We start from the raw sequence: 20,184 nt of genomic DNA on the forward strand, positions 1-20,184 counted from the left end.
TAGTTATAAAAACAGCATGATAATTTTAATCTATAATTTCACATTGACAATCAGATTCCAGTAATAATACTAGACTATGATCATACCTTCCTATTTGTGACTCTAAAACTTGGGATTCTGGATAAAGGGCATCTGTACTGAGTATATGCAGACATTTCTTCCCTAAATGTGCTATTACAGTAGAGTGCAACTGTCATGCATATGATATTGAAGCTTCATGAGTTATATGAGTTATTATGATTAATAAGTAGACAGTGGAAACACACACAGTCCTTTTGTCATTTCAGTTATTATGAGTGGTGGCTATATACTGTACACAGAGTACTTACATTGCATGAGCTACGATGAGTGGGGGGTAGACGACCACAGGTTTCTTGAAAACTCTTCCACATTTTACAGAAGGAGGAGCACGAATATCTATGGAATTGGTTCCATCGATATACTACTTATTTTTGCTTTTGCTTTGATACAAACAAACAAACAAACAGACAAAAGACATGAGACATTTTATGGGGAAGCAGAGTTTATTCTGGGTTCGAGTTTGGAGATATCGTGGCAGAGAATTCATGGGAGGAGGACCATGAAGCAGCTGGTCACATTGCATTTCTGTTCAGAAAACAGAGACCGATGCTGCTTCACAACATTTTTCTTCTTCTTCCTGGGTGTGGCAGTCAGGGTAGTCTTCTCTCCTGTAGATGACTCTTCATAGATGTGCCCAGAGGCTTGATGCCATAGTGTCCGAGATCCTGTCAAGTTGGTAATCCATATTAAGCATCATGAGGCAATCACCCATTGACACCATGCAGTTCTTACTTTCTAAGGACTGTTGTATAACTGTTCAGTCATAGCAATAAGAAGAAAACCACATGCTATCCAATTCTGAGAATGATCTTATACTGGAAACCCTGCAGCAAATAAATTATCCAGGGGCTTTTGGTTCTTAAGAGATTAAAAACAGGGGCTGGGGAGATGGCTCAGCAGTTAAGAGCACGGTCTGCTCTTCCAGAGATTGTGAGTTCAATTCTTGGCAACCACATGGTGGCTCAAAACCATTTGTAATGGGATCTGATGCCATCTTCTGGTTGGTCTGAAAAGGGCAATGCTGTACTCATATACATGAAATAAATAAATAATTTTTTTTTAAAAAAAGAGAGATTGAAAACAGAAATCAAACCTGCTTGGAAAAAATGTTGCCACTTGAGTATCAAGATAAAACGTAACTGTCTTTCATAAACTACTTTGCTCTTTTTAAAGTAAGTATTTGGATGCAACTAGTTTGCGTGTTTTCTCACATTTGCTTTTTTGAATTATAAACATTGTAGAAGCACACACTGTTAAATCAATACTGATCATCCATGTCAAGAAAGTCTCTCACTTCCATGTTGTATCCTGGCCTTTGACCTTCCAGTTACAGCATTTCATCACAAGTTTTGCCTACATGCCCACTGAATGAATCCTCAACACATGCATGCCACTCTCTCTTAACTAGCAATCCAATAACTTCTCTCTAGTCTGAACCTCACCCATTTTCCCTTGTCAAAGATCAAGGATTGAAATTCTCGGAGGCTGAGTCTCCGGGGCGTTTTATTACTCATACCCCTCTAATACCCCTTTCCTTTCCCTCCCTTATCTCTATCATGAATTTTACTTCCTCATGGCATAACCCCCCCCAATTCCTATGGGCTATTGGACTGTCTATCCTTAGAATGTGTCCTATGTCCTCAGTTCCACACCCAACAGTTTCCTAAGAACAGATTCAAAACATTCCAATTCTCCCTCAACATTTTCTCAGTCTCCCTGTGTTAGCATCATCTTCTATTTCCTTGAGGAAACAAACAAACAAGTAGAGACCAATCATCCCCATTGCCCACCACTTAAAAAAAAACCATCATGTCTGCATTCTTATTTCACATTTTTTTTCTCCTGAACAATTTTTTTTGTGTACATTTATAACCAAACATTCCCTTCCAGAGGAGATCTGAATGTTCTGAATCTGAGGTCCTAACATTGCTTGCCTCTCTTCATTGCTTGTTCTAGTTTTCTATAATGAATGGGTGTCTCTCATTTTATCAGTTTCCTGTTTGATATTTTCTTCATACTCCCTGGCCGACCTCATTTTAGGAAAGGAAACACCTACTAAAAGTTCTTATACACTTTCATCCTATTTTCTGTTCAACAGTATTATTATTACTTTACTTTTCAGATTCAAATATATTATCTCTCTCTTTACTTTCCTCCCTTTAAGCCCTACCATACAGCTTTCCCTGTTCTCCTCCAAAGTACTGATCTCTCCTTTTACTAATTCATAAATTTCTTCTGTTCAGTCCATTTGTGTTAATGGCGTGTATGCTTTCAGGGCTGAATGCTTGTCAGGAGACAACACATTAATATGATCTTCCCTGGAGAAAATCAGCAATTCTGTTCCTAGCTTTTCTCAGTTGCCTATAGTTTTTTGGGATAGGGTTGAGACTTGGTTGTCTTTTCCCTTCCGGTTTGAGATGACCAATGGTGTTGTCCTTGTTCAGCTAAGTTTGGGCTGTCATATTGTAAAGTCTTTAAGGTTATAGCTTCAGATATTACAAGGAGACACATGCTCATTGAAGTTGTGATTCTCTGGCTCTTATGATCTTTATACAAGGTGACTGACTCTGACTTCCTTTTCCACAACTTTTTCAGTAACTAACAGACTTAGCCTGAATCCCACAACTACTGTACCAGTCTAGTCTGGCCTTCCCTGACTTCACTGCAAAAAAGTTCTAGGCTTAGGCAAGGATCATCTCTACCTATTTGCCAAACTACAGGGGTCTTTCATGGCATATCCACCATATCCATCCAAAAACATATACCTGCCCCCTATTCCAGGCTTAGAAAAGGAAGCAGATTCTGTATATGAACCCAGTCCCCTCTGTCCATTTTCTTTCATTCCAACCAAGCCATTTCTAACCTCTTGAACCAACCCACCTCTACACCTTCTCTAGTCATCAACCTTCTCTTTCCTCAGTAAACTTAGAACTTATAAAGAAAGTTCACATGCCAAGTTCTCACACAGGACTACCAAAAAGATGGGAGATCAATACAATATTGTCTCTTTGAAGCCTACCAGTTCTTTATAAATTCATGTCAATGAAAATTACCTAGATAAATTCCAGGGTACATAATTTAAAGGAACTATTGTAAAGTTCTTCCAAAAATTCAAGGTGTTTAAGGATGACACAAAGAAACTACTCAATGGCATTAAGGAGAAACAATTAAAGGAGAATAAATACCTAGGTAATGTTGAAGAAAACAAACAAACAAAGAAAATCCCTTAAAGATTATGAATATGACAAAGATCATTCAAGTCTTGTGAACAGAGTTCAATAAGGAAAAACAATAAAGAGGATGCAGGTCGAAACAAAAGTGGAATTGAAAAACTCAATATCTGTATTAGAAAACTCGAAGGAAACTTTTACAAGGAGAAAGAATGAAGCAGGAGAAAGAAAAATATTGGCCTCTATGGTGTTTTTGAAATTATTTCAATCTAACTTTTAACCTATATTTTCAGTGGCATTGCATTGTTCTTGTGACCCAGAAGTGAAGTCCTGTATTGGAATCTGTTAATGGGTTCTCAGTGCTGACCTTTCTCTAGTGCATTGCAGCTCTGAGTCTCTTATCATCTCCCTAGTCTCTGAATTTCTATTTATTCGACTCTTGGGAAACCTTCTCTCTGTTGTCTTATGCCATTCTCTATTTCCCAGGTACCATGGCTGTCCCCTCCCCTCCTTGCAAACTTTTTCTTTTCATCTCCTTTCCTTCTCCTACCTTCTTTTGCTTCCTCTTTTCCCCTTCTGTTCTATATAATTTCTTTCTGTTGTAAAGTGTCTCTTAATGTCACTATTCAAGCATCTAATCAATAAATTCACACTTAAGTTTTCAACACAGGCTGTCTACTTCAATTTTAGAATTAATAGTTAGTGAATCATGAGCTAAATGCCAAACTCTGGAGACATTTTTACAGTTCCACACACTAAGTTAAACTCACTTATTCCTAGTTTTCCTAAATGTTCCTAAGATTTTGCAAGGTCACAACTTTAGGGTTTTTCTTGAATTTCCTCCTTAATTTTCATCAGAACTCCCCAAAATATTATATATTTACTTTTTTTCTTATCCCTTTCCATCCAAAAACCTTATTAGCAAGTTTTTTCCCTATCTCCTTCACCATGTGTTCCATTGTATAGAATAACATCAGTTGGTAATGTTTATTGGTTTTTCACAATAAATGGTGAATGATCTTCTTAGTTCTGAATAATTATTCTAGTTAAACTGTAGCAGAATTCAATTCTATAACTTATAGTTCTATTATTATTATATTATAGTTAATACTTAACTGAATTTAGTAGTAATTCAGTTCTGTAAGTCATTGTTTTGATCTTGAAACACCTTTACTAGAAGCTCAAGGTTTGTTTGTAGCATCCTACCCACGTTCTTGCCATGTGGTTGAATGCTTCTTGACTTTGTCTTGCTCCTCCCGTTAAGGAGCAATGTGCCTCAGTTAACAGGATTCCTCTTTACACTGTACATTCTATTGATTCTGACACAGTTCAATTGGTAATATTAGAATATACTACCCAAAAGTATAGGATAAGGAATATTTTTCCTACCATATGTTTTAGTTTGTCTACTTATTTGTATATTTTCATTTTCTCCAAAACCTTAATAGCCAGTAATTTTTCAGTCTCTGTAATAGTACCTTTCCTTGAGTATCCTGGGGTTGGATTGAATATTACAGATCTTTTTCTTCTCAGTTTCAATGACTTTTTATGATGGGACTCTTCCTTTCTATTTTGAATACCATTTCATTATCTGATGACCTCATTTTGTTTATCCATTTTGATTATTCTCAAGACTTAGACATCACAGTGTGTGGGAGGGAGTTGTTATATTTGTGTTCATTTTTGTTGTCTACTCCAATACCTTGGATATGTCCACTAATTTCAATCACTGCATGTCCTTCTCAGGCTCAAAAAGGAGGAAGGTAAATTTTGTAAAATTTCTTTCTCTCATGTTTTCTGTGTGCTCATTGAACATGTCTGTATGTACTGTGCCCTATATGTGGTAGTGATTCTTTGTCTCATGGTTGCTCTATGTCCAGCTGAGCTGTACCGTGCTCACTAACTCTTACTATGCCAAAGATTGGTGTACTCCAAGGTCCGTGTTCTGTCTGAACATTCTTAAACACACACACACACACACACACACACACACACACACACACACACACACTATCTTTTATCCATCCTACCTCCTTCATTACCCCCTCCCTCCTTTACTTCTTACCCAGAAAGCAATTTTCATCTTGAAGACTGCTTTCCTTTTATCTCACCCTAGTTAAATTATCATTCCTGCATAAGTTGAAGGGTTGAGTGAGAGGTATTTATTTCATTCGTTGATACAAAAGCTGGCAAGGCTGCGTTCTTAAAGCACAGATAAGCTGACGACTCAGGACAGGAGATCAGCCTCGAAGAAAGAGATGAGGTATCTCGGTCCTGAAGCTAAAGCTTAATACTGAGTTTTCTTTAGGACTGGCAGAGTATCTTCAAGGAAAACTGTGCAAGCAACATATAGGATTTTAGTCCCGAATGATCCCCAAAAGTGCCAATATTATTGTGGAACCCATGTGCTCATTAAAGTCCAGCAAATCTTCGGTCAAGCTATAGTTTCATCTTAAAACAGACTTTTACTGTGCGTGTGTGCAATGCCATGCCTCTTTACTCTCCCTTCTCCACTTGCTCTAGCGTAGAAGGAACTTAGCCATGAGGCCCAGCCACAATGCTGGCCCATGCACCACTGATACTTCCTCTGCCAGCCAACCTAGAATCTGCCTGCATGGCTAGAGGTCACTGACACCAGATCAGGCGATGGAGTGAGCCAATGAGAAAGACAAAGCACCATGTCTGGCTATCTGAGAGCCAATGAGATGCTGGGAGGGGAGTATACATGTTTGCCCAGTTCCAGCAATAAACAAGTCTGCTTTTGCCACTTGCCTGACTCCAAGAGTTTGTGTTGTTGACTCTGTAACATCTAACTGCGCCCCCTCCCCACCCCCCCCACCCCCCAGCATGCCCATGGGCCTTGGTTAGGATCGCAAGCAACCTTCTAGAAACTGTATTCCATATTATACATCAGAGAAAGTGAGGGTGCAGTTCTCACTCACAGACAAGAAAACTGAGGCACAAAACGACCAGCTGGAGCCTGTTTTCTGGTGCCTTCACCCTGCAACCTGAACCCAACCTGGTGTATTCAGTTCTCCCGGAGCTTCCATCCCAGAAGTCGTCAGCATCAGGGGCTGCAGCTGAACGTCTGATGGTGTCATGTCAGGTTACTCAGAGCAACACATATAAAATGACACCGCTAAGAAAACTTAAAAGCCTGCTATCAGCTGGGTCATAAGCAGAGGTTAGTATGACAGTGTCATTACAGCCTTTTGCCACTTGTCCCAAACCACAGTGAGCTTCAAGAGCATCAGAAAGGTTCTGTCAAGGGTTGGCTTAGGTCTGAGCAGACAGCCAAGTTCAAAATGGAAATTTTGAGCCCAACATAAAGTTCAAAAATTCTGTGAATCCCACATGACCCTCAGCCTGCCCTTGCTTACCAATTAAAATGAAGATATATATTCAGTTAGTTTATATAAAAGTGGTGTTCAGGTCCTTAGGCCAAAGACCACATGACTGAATGTCACTTAGTCATAAACCAATCCTTCTCAAAGAATGGTGCTTGAAACAAGGGCACACTACCTGTTCCAAACTATTTCAAAGAATAGTCCTGTCACTACTAAATATAAAATCCCCAAGGACCCATTGTATATTTGCACTCCTACTGTGCACTATGCTTTTAATTTCATAATATATGCAGCTTTAAATTCAACATTTATTTTTAACACCTATATTTTAATGAAACATGAAACATAAAATGAAACTCCACTCTGCCTTGTATGAGCATGAAGAAAAATCCTAATTACCTGTTTCAAAAGTGTGAAGCGCTCTCTAATTTTCCAGCAGCCAGCTTCCTTAGACAGCACTCGGGATTATAACTATTTATGCCAATTGTGCTATTTCATGCATAAAATTACCGCATTATTGTTGGAATAGATGCCAGAGAGATATCTAAGCAGGGCGCAATCACCTCGCTTTCTGTCAAATTGGACTCCTGAACACTATCATAAATTTTATTAGAAGGCAAGGGGCTAATGACAACCAATCAGGGCAAATGCTGATAAAATTGCCACATTTTACATTATAAAAACCAGATGATATTTTTGTCAAAAGGCCACCTTTTGTTTTATTAAGAATGCATCATGAAAACTATATTGTAGTCACATAAGGTACTTGGGCAAGCTGCTCCCTTTGCCTGGGATGGGGTGACATGCCTCTTGGGGTACCCTGGCAGAGATGTGTCTGGCAGCCTGTGCTCATCACTGCCTGATTAATGGTAATAAGATGGAGCAGAGCAAAGTGCATCCCCCACACCTGGGTACCATAGTTCAATTGCAAGCAGCTTTATTCACTCAGGGTCCACTCTTCGGGAAACAAATATTAATGTTCCCTTGTTCTTAAGCCCTTTATTGTGCTATAAAAACTGTTTTCGATTAACCTGCCGATTGAATGTGGAGAGTTGACTGGATTTTAGGACGCCTTTGCTCCTTCTGGAGGCCTCACAGAAGAGTGGCAGTTATGAGGACACTGGAAAAGGAAGGAGAGTTTAGGAGTCCGGAGCAGGACGACAGCTCTTTGCAGTGGTGCTGGGTTGTATTGTACCAAGAGTGGCAATAATTTTCATGATATGAATACTTAAGTGTGTGACTTTGAGCAAATATTTCAGTGGTCTGAAATCCTAGTGGCATTTTTTTCCCCTCTGAAATGGTGATATGTGGTATGGCAGTCTCTGAGGTAACCTTTGAACTCTGAAAGTTCAATATTCCTTCCTATTACACCACGTATGTAGACAGACACTCAGATAGATATGCATGCATGTGTGTGTACTTTCTCTCTCTCTCTCTCTCTCTCTCTCTCTCTCTCTCTCTCTCTCTCTCTCTCTCTCACAAGAAACACACATATGCACTCAAACAGACACACAAACACGTACCCACAAACATACATTCAGATATACATACACAACATACACACATACACTTAAATAAATATGTAATTCTACCTTTGTTTCTGTAGCCATTACTTACCTGAACTGGTATCAGAAGAAAACACTGTCCTTACCAGAATTAAGAGTGCAATGGCTGGGTGGCGTCACCTGTTGTTATTACTTTATTCTAGGCAGAAAACCCTACAGGGTAACAGCCCTCTGTAATTAGCCAGTAACAGTAATGAAAAAATTAGTCAGTTAAATGTCCTTTCAAACTGACAGGAAAGTAGCACAGGTTGTCGGTGAGTTTTACCTTTGGAATATGTCACAAAGCTATCAAGATAGAGGAGCAACTTAACTCAACGGCAGTAGATCTTACATGGTCTCATATGTAACATGATTTAAAATTCTCAAAGGGAAATTTCTATGTTCTAACCTTCCGTGTCTTCTTAGTGCTCAACACTAAGAACTCTTGACAGTAATCTTAAAATGCAGTACTTAGTGGTTGTGGAGTATAGAACGTGAAATTGTTGGTTGACATACTCAACAGAACACAGCATGAATGGTTGACATACTCAACAGAACACTGCATGAATGCTGGCTTCTAAAGTTAGTGCCTTGGTTTAACGTGGTGCTGGGGTTTTGAATCCAGAGCCTAACATGTGCTTAGCATGTTCTGCTACTACTGAACTGCATCCTCCACCTGAGATGCCTGGTGGCAAAGCAGATAATGCACATTAGACAACATGTCTCCAGTTTAAGGCTCTACTCATCCATCACCGTAAGTTCATCTTAAGAAATTAGATATTGGTTTGCAACTTTTGCTTGCCTTCCTACTGGGACCAGCCATGGCTGATTGTTCAATGTTGTTATATTTCAATTGTTAGAGCTACTAATTCTAACACTTTTAGAAATATTCCTAGAAGTGTTGGGCTGCATATATTAACCAAATAAACTTATCCATGACTAAACAATACATAAAGGTTTTATAAATCAAGTAGTATACATTGTATGTAGTAACAAATCAACTTTCATAACTATTGGACACTGTCCATAATTTTGTGTTAAGAGTCACGGCTGTCATAGATGGTTCTGCGTCACAGAAGATGGTAGCCAAAGTGTCAAGGAAACACCAACCAAGCTCCTCCAAAGAGGTAACACAAAACAGCATTGAGTACCTTTCATTCTTATAGAATCAGGGTCCACTCAGCTAGCCTTATCCACCCCCAGTAAAGACCCAAGTTTATGCAAAGATCTCACAGGGCACATGAGACTAATAAAACACACGATTATGTTCAGTCCACTAAGAGTCTCACATACACCAACTTCCCTCACCCAATTTTCAGTGCTACCAGTTTCTCAAGAGAAACATCAGCTCTGATCTACTGAATCTTAAATCTCCAGACTTAGAGTCCCCAGACCTTGTTTCTCAAGGTAGTCCCTCCCTCTTCCATCAAGATACTATACCTCACGGCCTCCAGAGGAAAGGAGGTGGTCCCTTGATTTTCCAGCCAGCCAGACTTTACTGAGATTTATCTGACTGGGAGCATAGATTGAAATATATTCACAGAGAAATACTCAGAAATTAGGGAAATCACAAGTTCAGTGAGCAAGAGAGAGCACGCACTCCCTAACTAAAATGGGAGCAATGAAGAGGCAGCATATTCTCATTATGAACACGCAGTTGCCCATCCTCAGAAGATTCTCTAATGACCTAGGAATTGCTCCATTAGGGTTCCTTAATTATTCCCATGGTTCCTGCCACCTTTTTACCCAGCTTAAAAACAGAGTACGAATGATTCCAAAATGCATTAACTACATCTGAAGTACCACACCGTTCAAGTGGAATACTGGTGTAATTCAAAGTAATGAACACTTAACTATGGATGTGGCAGAAGAATGGCTGCTTCTCTAAGGTCATATTGACCGTCAGATTGCCAGCTATTCATGCCTTGTCGTTAGAGGAAGGAGATGTCTGGAGTAGTTCATCAGGCTTAGGTCATGCTCTAAGGACAGGTATTGTTATTAGTTAACATTTTAAGTTTCTACTTTACAGTGATAGATGTGAAAGTAGAATATTTGAAGACTCTACCATGTGTGTGATGTGTAACATAGAATCTCTTACCCCTCTCAATCACTCCATACATCTAAGTGCTGGCCACCTCTGACACTATTTCCAAACTTCACAGCCTTGCTAAGTACATGACCCTTTATCTCAATCCCAGGATGCTGTCCATAACAATTCCCTTCTTTGATTATTCATATGCTTTGAGTTGAAGGAGAACTATACCACTCCCTACACTTCCTCCTCCAGATGTCTCTGTATCCTCTCTCCAACCACTCTTGGTTTCCCCCAACTCTCAGGTTAACAGCTTCTTTTTCTTGTCTATCATTGTTACACATATGTATCTATATGTATGCACAAAGGAATCTATTAATAACCTGAAGAATCAGCTTTTCTTGTTTGAGTGTATATGATTTCAGGGAATAGAACTCTGCATTGGACATCGGATTAAGGTTATAATCCATGAGAGAGGCTAATCAGCTGTAAGCAGGATTACCTAGCTATCATTCTTTGTCTAGGGATGGGGCCCCCATGAAAGTTTCCCTTTTCACATTAATATGTTCATAGATTCTGTCATTGTTCTGGTCTTGTGACTCTAAGAAAGGATGTTCATAGTGGATTCCCTGTTATTATGGCTTTTTAAATGCATACCTACCATCAAAAGGGAAGCTGTCAGTACAGACTGCACCCTGAAGTTGTTTAGAATCTAGATGAAACTAACCCAATCAGATGTTTAAAATAATAATCCAGTTTAAAATGAATTACATCTGCAAAATCTTAAGAAGTTGGCAAATGAGTGCATCTGATAGCAGCTGAATGAATGGTCATGAAACAAAAGTATCTTGAGAGATGTGTGCAGCGATGTGAGAGAATTCTTGTCCTGTTGTCATGAGAGTGAACTTCATGTGTTCAGTGGGAATCAAATCAACTCAACTCTCCTCTCTTGCCATCTTGTTTCCCTTTCTCAGGACCCAAGTGCCAGTCTTTTGATTGAAAAAAGAAAGAAAAAAACAAAGCAAGCAAGCAAACAAACAAACAAAAAATAACTTGTCAGGTCACCCCATTGATTGTAAAACTGTTGTAGCCACAATTTATAGGGGATTCATGTGTGGGTAAAGTGTCTTCTGTCATGGAAGCTGTGGGCAGGGCATGATGCCAGGGGGAGAGATATAGCAGTATGAACAAATGCACAGTACAGTGAAGCTCTGTTGCCATTTTGAGGGGAGGTTTTTAGATGATATTTTAAATTTTCAGCTTGGCCTATAAGTGATAAATGTTTTAACATTTTTGAAGAACATTAATGGAAGATATGAATAAAATAGATGACAGGCAGGTGAGATTAAAGAAATACAGAACTGTTAGTTATTTCAAGAAAGAAAGAAAATGCAAGAGGTATTTTTATTAAAAGAATTGAGATGAAAATGGGCTTCCAGAAGGAAAGCTGGCGATGTGGTTATATTGTGCATGGGTGAGTGACAATGGGTGATATATTTATGTATACTATGGCGAGCATTTCTATAAAGTTATTTTGTGATCTCATGAGGCCTCAGGCGTAACAACATAACATTTGAATTCTCAATAGACTGGAAGTTTCATGACTCCATACACATGCTGATTACATGAAACCTTGGTAATAAACTCAGGGCCAGTATATCTTAGAATCCTGATGGGTTTATAACCTTGCCATCTATTCGTGCCCATTTATTATCTTTTATATAAAATCAGACATCTTGAGTTGTCTCTGACGCTGTATCTAAGTGGTAGAAAGCAGTAGAGTTTGGGCCACAGAGCCCTTTTTGGAGACAGAATATAATGCAGGAGATCAGCAAAGCAATAAAAGGGTCTGAGAGTTCCATCCCTAGGAAATGAAATTCAGTTAAAATACAACACCAAGATTTTTTAATAAAGGGATTGAAGTTTGCAGCTCCTGTCCTTGAAGATTCTAGCACCAGATGAGACTTTGTAATGCAGACCTTCAGTGGGAAGGGGAGGGATATGGGGGAAAAAACAGGAGTAATAAATCTCTAAAATTTGACAAGTGACAGATCTTTGCCTGGTTAGCTGGTTATGCAAAGATTGTAGTAGATTTTTCTGTCATCCATAATTCTTCTTTTTCATAAGAATTTTATCATACTTAAATGACACAGGGGAGGGCAGTCCTATATTTGCATTGCAGAAGAGAACATGTTTAAGACAAACAATAAGCAAGTGACTTTTCAAATGTATTGTAAAGACAATGTTTTATAATTGACTCCAATTGAGAGGTGTGGACACACAAGTATTTTTCAAGTTTCAGAATATAGTAATAAGCAAATAAAATGAGAGACCAAATTTTGGGGGTTCAGACTCCATGTTGGAAAACCTGACTTAAGTTTAAATTCAAGTAAACTAACACGCTGGTACCTAGTTCCAATTTCCTGGTTAACCCTCAACAAAACTTGAGCCTACATCCAGTTTCCAGGCTAACCCCAAACAAGACCTGCATCTCCAGCTTATTCCACCAACAAACCAAGTGTCTAGCACCAGTCTCTATGCTACTCCCCCAGCAAATCTGCACCCCCAGGTTATAAGCCCTCCCCTGGAAAATTACTTCCTAACAGCCACCAATCATGAGAAAACAGTTTATGATATGATTCCCAGCACCATCCAATTATGCTAAAGGCCATAGCAGCACCCCAATTAGATGCTTGCCAGGCTAGAAACACTCACCTCTCTTTTGCTAGGTTTTGTATAAATGGTACCCAATAAGTGTCCAGGGCTTTTCTCCATACCTGTGGTGAGTTAACCCCAAGATCCAGCTTGTAAATAAAGATCCTGGTGTGATTGCAACTGATGGGCTCCTGGTTGGTCTTTCAGAGTTCACAAACACTTCCTTCGTACTACAAAACAACATAGTATATATATATATATATAGTATATGATTTCAGTTAAATGTTTGAAGTATAATCAGTTCTCCTTTGCTAACTCTCTTCTTGTCTTAAATGTTACTTGTACCTTTTTTTCCTCTTCTAGTGGGCTCTCTCGCACTCTCGCACTCATTCTTTGTGCTGTTTCTTCTCTTCAGCTTGATGAGAGACCAAATCTTTGAACTTTAGACTCCATTTTAGCGAACTCCATTTTCCTGCATCTCCAGCTTATTCCCCCAACAAACCAAGTGTCTAGCACCAGTCTTTAGGCTACTCCACCAACAAATACGCACCCCCAGGTTATAAGCCCTCCCCTGGAAATTTACTTCCTAACAGCCACCTGACCTAAATCTGAATCCAGGGAAAGAGGCCAATACCTAGCATTAGTTTCCAAATTACCTGCACAAAAACTCAATCCTAGCTCCAGTTTCTAGGCTAACCCCAACAGTACCAATTTCTCCAGGATAGTCTCCCCCAACAAACCCAGCATTTCCTGGTAAATCCCCTACAAGCCTGCCCAGTGCCTAAGTGTCCCCAATGCAGAGGGAAGCAGAAGTTAAATTTATGGGTTGACTCCCAGCACCAGCCAATTATGCTAAAGACCACAGTAGCTTTCCAATTAGATGCTTGCCAAGCTAGAAACACTCCAGCTTGCTGCGTTTTATAAACCTTTATCCCAATAGATGTTCAGGGCTCCTCTCCACCAAAACTGTCCTGCAGGGTGGAGGTGGCTTGAGGGACCTGAGCTAGCTCAAATAAAGGCCCTGATATGATTGCAGCAGATCAGCTGTGTCTCGTCTTTTGAGGTTCATTAACACTTCTCTGGAACTATACTGTCACCCCACTTTCCATGGCTGTACATCACCGGGTACTTTTGCCTTGGCCCTCATAAGTCTACATCATTTTCTATTTTTTTAAATTTTTTATTAGGTATTTTCCTCATTTACATTTCCAATGCTATCCCAAAAGTACCCCATACCCCACCCCCCACTCCCCTACCCATCCACTCCCACTTTTTGGCCCTGGCATTCCCCTGTACTGGGTAAAAGGGTGGCTTTGCTTAGTCACTTAACAAGCATTTCCTTTTAATCTACTTTTAGAAAGTTGTAAGTAAAATCAAGACAATCAGGCAAATAGTGTAGTGTGGGCTCAACTAGAGCAGGGCTGAGAGAATGTGTAGGGATGTTACTGGGGTTTATACAAAGAAAGATTCTTAGCATGCATAGAGAAAGACAACAAACTGGTTTTAAGCTACTAGCACAATTTTCATGAATGACTAAAACCAAAGGTTTTCAATATGTGTGAACGTACAGGACATTGATGTAGAATGAAGACTCTTTCAAAAGAAAGGTATTAGCAGGAGGGGGCAGAAGTTATTAGGGTGAATATAGTCAAAGTACATAATATACCTGAAGAAAAATGCCATTATGAAGCTTTTCATTTCACATAATGAGTGCAGCTAATACTTTAAAGATAATTAGCTTCCAAGCTTAGGTTTCTACTATAGGATTAGAAAGGCCTCCTGAGAGTCCTGCCCACTCAGTCCTTTGCTTTATGTCAGAAGTTACCTATCTATCTTCTGTAGCACATTGTTTATGCAGCAACACATTTTTTTAAGTGAGGAAAAAACTAATGGTATATAAAGTAAAATAATATGAGCAAGCTGGCAGGGGACTGTGGAGTATCAGCAGACAGGACATTTACAAACACACTTGGCTCATCACACTTGAAGCTTTCTTTATTGTATCAACTATGAGAATAATGATTTTAAAATTAAATATTCACTCTCTTAAATTTAATTATCCATTGAGAGTTTCATGTCTGTCCTTGAGAATTCAGTTTTCATTTGTAGAATTTTCTTTTCTTTGTACAAAGTTTGGTAAGCCAGGATTCTTCTTAAGAAAAGTGTGTTTGGTCCCTAAAGTCTAAGTTTCTGTTTCCACAAGTATCTACCTCATTCTATCTCAGTCTTTCTGCAAGTTTGAATAATGTGTGTCTCTTCTATTTTTTCCCCCCTTTGGTCCAGTTTTGTCGTTCCTGGTTGAATTTCTGAGACTCTACTTACTTTCACCAGTTCTGCAGATGCTCAGATATACAGGTCTGCATCCCTCAGCCTCTCGTACTTTGTTACATTTTTTTTTCCCATTAAACCACAATTCAGCATTGCTTGCTGAATACATAACACTCTCAGGTAAATCCACTTAGTATACGAGGACATTCTCTCTGGGGTAGAATTTTGTATTTACTCATGAGTTAATATTTGTCTCAGGATTTCCAATTGTTTAGTTTTCTATGTACCTTCCACTAATTTACCTGAACACTTCCAGGGAAATTGAAATATACCCTCACCCCCTCCCCCGAACTCAGTTAAACATTCTAGGTATTCACCAGGTTTCATGTAAGTCCAGGTTTTTCTCAGTCCTGCAGGGTGACCCGTTTTCCTGCTATGGGAAGTGAGCAAATGTATTCCTGACTATATTCACTACAAGGCTGTGAATCACATCTGTTTTTCTCTTGTATTACATCTTCGCTTCTAATGTTTGTTTCTTTTCTCATTTGTGTCTGCTAATTCTCATGGGCATATCAATCAATAACTTCCCAGAAAAGGACGCAAAGGAACAAGCCGTTCCTGGTGATTTTTTCCCTTTGCTGGTCTCTATTCTCAGGGCCAGCTTATTCCTTGTTCTCACCTTGCTGATGGACCATTTACCCCTACAACTTTTGGATTCTGGATTAGTTTTTTAAGTGGTCTTATTTTTCTCTGATGTCTAAAAGCTTCTTGAATTTTCCTATCCCTGACATGGGCACTTATTTCATCTAAAGCCACGGTCACTGGGGGGACCCATTGAATCTAAAACCCCAACAGTTTGCTGGACTCCTCTCCTTCCCTTCCAGCTTCCCTCTTTCTTCTCTTGGAATTCCAATTAACGAAATGTAGCTCTGCTTGACTGACTTATGCTCTGGTTATAGATTTTATCTTAAGAAATGTTAAAGAGTTCCTCAGGTAGGAGAAACATAGCAACCAAAAGTGCTAATCCACACACAGGGGTGAATAGTATCAGAAATTTGTAAGGCTTTTAAAAAAAATCTCTTTAGAAGATAGTTTACGGTATATATGAAAATAATAGCAATGTATGATAAATTAGATCAATAGCCATGGGTTTAGGGCCAATACTGAAATGTTTACAACCTCAAATAAAGCACAAGAACGTACACCAAACCTGAGAAAGAAGGTAAATATTGGCACCTTCTTACTGCTCATGAGTTGATGCAAAAATAATGGAAGAGAGACTCTGATAATCTGAAACTATATACTATGTCCTTTAAAGCAACCATCAAAATAACTGCAAAAAGATAATTAGAATTCAGCACAGATAACAAAATAAATAATCAGTTTACTTTTAAAATTCAGTTAGTTTGAAAGAAGTCAAATATAAAGGCAAAACCACAGAAAACCGAGAAAACCAAACAGTCAAATTCAAAATTAAAGTTCAGAATCAGACCGTGAACATATTCTAAGTGCTCCCATTGGCAATCAGAAACATAATATTGTATTGTGAAATTTTTAAAAGAGGAGCCATCTCTAGCTGCTTGAAAGAAGTTCATTTAAAATGAAACTTCTACAAAGGTTATAAATGAAAAACGATGAGACATACCTTACCAACACTAAAAGGAAACTTGAATAGTAACTTGACCTGTTACTATTCAAAACTGGTGTATAATACTAAAGGATATAACCACTGTTATATATGAGGGCTTTATAAATATAAGAAAATTAAGTCACTGGAGACATGTTGCGATCCCAAATGTGTATATGGTTGCAAACATGGCCTCAAAGCACATCTGACAAATACTGGGTAACTTTAAGAAAAAATAATAATCTACATATGATCCAGAAACTGCATGGTGGTTAACTAAACCCTTAACCAAGAGGCAGTTGACAAATGCTCTGTTGAACAGGCTTAATTTTTCAAGTACACACATAATGTCCTTGAAGTTACAAAATATCCAGAGCATTCCAACAGGTCTTAATAAGTTACAAAAAATTTTAAGGAACACAGACTACTGTCTGAGATTACACTGAAATGAAATTAAGATAGAATCAAAAAATGTTGACTGCAAACTAGTATCACCAGTACCTCAGCATTGCTTTCTGTATTCTCTTTGGGTCTTTATCTTTTATTTTTAATATTTTTTGAAACATTAGTGGTTTTTGACTGTTCATATTTAAGAGGAAGTCATGAAAACAATATTTGAAATCCTTATCTATATGGCCACAGATTAAGAGATGGTGAGTGTTTCTTTAAACTGTTTCATAGGATATTGTACCATAGTTTGTCAATTTGTTTGGTTAGTTAGAGTTTAATTTGCATTTGTAATGAATCTATCAATTGTGGAGGGATAATAATTTTATTTTGGTTCAATGTGTTTGAAAGGCAGCACTTCCAACCAAAACTATAAAAGAAGGATAGCTGTCCAGGTGTGAATAGTTTAGATATGCAGGAAGGAAAATGCAGGTTCCAAAGATTTTTGGTAGGGATATACATCCCAGGACTATTTTCACAAAGCAGGCAATGGGATGGAGAAGAAAGTAGTTCTTTCTTTTCATTTTTTATTTATTTTCTTTAGATTAAAATATAATTATGATATTGCTTCATTCAAATCTTGCTATATGTCCATCTCTGCTCTCCTTCAAATTCATGGCTTCTTTGTAATTATTATTACATGTGTGTAAGTATATACTTACATATTCCTAAATATAACATGTTAAGCTCATATGATGTTACTTGTATGTATGTTTTCAAGGGCTCACCATTTGGAACTGGACAACCAGTTCCTGTGCTCTGCTCTGAGGAAGAACTCTTCTCCCTTCTGTGGTGTTTCCATTTGTAGTTTTTAAATTATTAGGGAAATTTGAAGGTACTCAATATCTTATATTAGAAATTTCTCATTAAAAATATATATATGTATATATATATGTATGTGTATGTGTATATATATATGATATGTGTCATGTGAATGTTTCCAAAGCAATTACCCTAGGGATCCAGACCCTAAGTCTAGAGATCATATGCTAGCAACACTTCTGCTCTAATGCTGGATTTCCGCTGAAAGCCACAGTACTTCTTAAGGATATTCTACATAACTTCAGAGTGAATTGTTTAGAGAAATAGACAAAGTGAAAATTAAATTAATATGGAACATGATCAAGCTAAGGCTATGTTTCTGATGTCAAGACAGGAAAATAGCATGGCCTAAATATTAGTTCTGAAGAAAAAAATTAAAGGTTATTGCAAATGCATTTTAAAGGTTGACAGCCTCATTAGAATAAATGGATGCCCTCCCCAAATGATGACTTTGAAAGACAGCTCTTGCTGGGGTGTATAAATTTAGGGGTGTCTGCATGGATGGGTACAATTAGGAAGTCTAATTTATTTCTTTACTTTCTCACCTTGGACTAGTACACCAGGTGGGGTCATGGACATTGCTGCATTACTAACCTGCAAAAGCCTATTAATGCTGTCTGCCTCCTGAGACCCTGAGCTGAAGACTGTGGAAGACAAGAAGGCTACAGCTTTGACAAATACCCTCAGGGTCTGCAAAATGGCAGTGCTGGGAGGTGTGTGCCAAATTGTGTTTGGCTTTGGCCCCATAACTTGTGAGTCTGTCAAAGACTCATCACGTCAATTGGTGGAAAATGGATTACTGTCATTCTTCAAGGCACGCCACATCATTCCCCATTGATTGGCATGCCAAATCTTTCACAAAGTAATGAGTCAGGGACGATTCGAATCATCATCCAACTGTCAGCTTGATTGCATAGCCCTCTATCAATGGGATTAAGCTGGTGTGGCATCCAAAATGTAATGAAACACATTACTTTACTTGAGAAGTTGACAGAAAGACAGGGATGCTGGACCCAGGAGGCCGAGGCATACAGGAAAAAAAAAAAAAAACTAATAAAAGTCAGGAGAGAGAATTGATAGATGATATAAATACACTTTCTTTCTTGCCTCACAGGAAATGTTATGGCTAAAGGGAATTACATTTCTCTTCAAAGAGAATTTGAACTGAAAGGGACATGCTGGAATTCATCTAGCTTGGCTCTTTAACAAAGAAATAAACTGAGGTAAAGAAGGTTGCAGAAGATGGCCTAGTTGGCCATCACTGGGAAGAGAGGCCCGAGGTCTTGCAAACTTTATATGCCCCAGTACAGGGGAACGCCAGGGCCAAGAAGGGGGAGTGGGTGGGTAGGGGAGCAGGGCGCGGGGAGGGGATAGGGAACCCTAGGGATAGCATTTGAAATGTAAATAAAGAAAATATCTAATAAAAAAAAAAGAAGGGTCAAAAAGTTAGCTAACATGGAAAGAATTTGAAGACACTATCATGCATGTTCTTTGAGAGGAATATGCAGTTTGCCATCATGGTTCTTCCAGTTACTGGCTATGTCACCAGACAAGACCTTCAATCTGACTTCATGTGCCTCTGTCACATATATCACAGATACGTTATATGTCACATGAATCTGTGGGGTCATATGGGAACAAGTGTACGTACGTATAAGATGAAAATCATCTTATCAATATTTCTTAACAAATAGTAAAACATTTAGGACAGTGTTTGAGTGCTGATACCTGAATTAGTTTGCATTTTGCATTTCTATCAACATAGAATGTCCAATGCAGAGATGCTAAAGTCCTTGTTTTTCATTTATGTTAGTCATCCCTACATTTCTTAGGAGAGTACCATTCCTCATGCATTTATAACTTCCACGTATTATTTTAGTTAATGCAGTAAAGGGAAAACATGGCTCTTGTGATAATCTTGCAACTGGTAAGAGGTTAGAGTTTCTTTGTTATGGATCCTAAGCCAATAGCTCTGAAGGTTGACTCCATGATAATATGTAATGTATCCACAGCAAAGAACATTTTCTCAGCAGTTGGAGTACATCACCTGTATTCTGCTGTCTGCTGATCTTTTATCCATTGTGTGGTTTGCCAAGATACTTGCCTTGCACAGAAAAAGTGTCTACCTGTAGGACATTAGAGTGGAACTTGGATTCAAGTTCTCTCATATGGTTTATTAAAGATATGTATT

The 20,184-nt window shown here is 38.6% G+C and overlaps 1 long non-coding RNA gene across 1 annotated transcript; it reads right to left on the bottom strand.

The window, feature by feature from the left end:
• Positions 1 to 517: 517 nt before the first annotated feature.
• Gm41680 lies at positions 518 to 15,270 on the bottom strand. The gene is made up of 3 exons (XR_877264.1): positions 15,152 to 15,270; positions 12,952 to 13,059; positions 518 to 746 (listed from the first exon to the last, which is right to left on the bottom strand). It is a non-coding gene; the product is annotated as a predicted gene, 41680 (long non-coding RNA).
• Between the last annotated feature and the right edge of the window lie 4,914 nt (positions 15,271 to 20,184).

This window comes from Mus musculus, chromosome 18, assembly GCF_000001635.26.
Source record: "Mus musculus strain C57BL/6J chromosome 18, GRCm38.p6 C57BL/6J".
Taxonomy (NCBI): domain Eukaryota; kingdom Metazoa; phylum Chordata; class Mammalia; order Rodentia; family Muridae; genus Mus; species Mus musculus.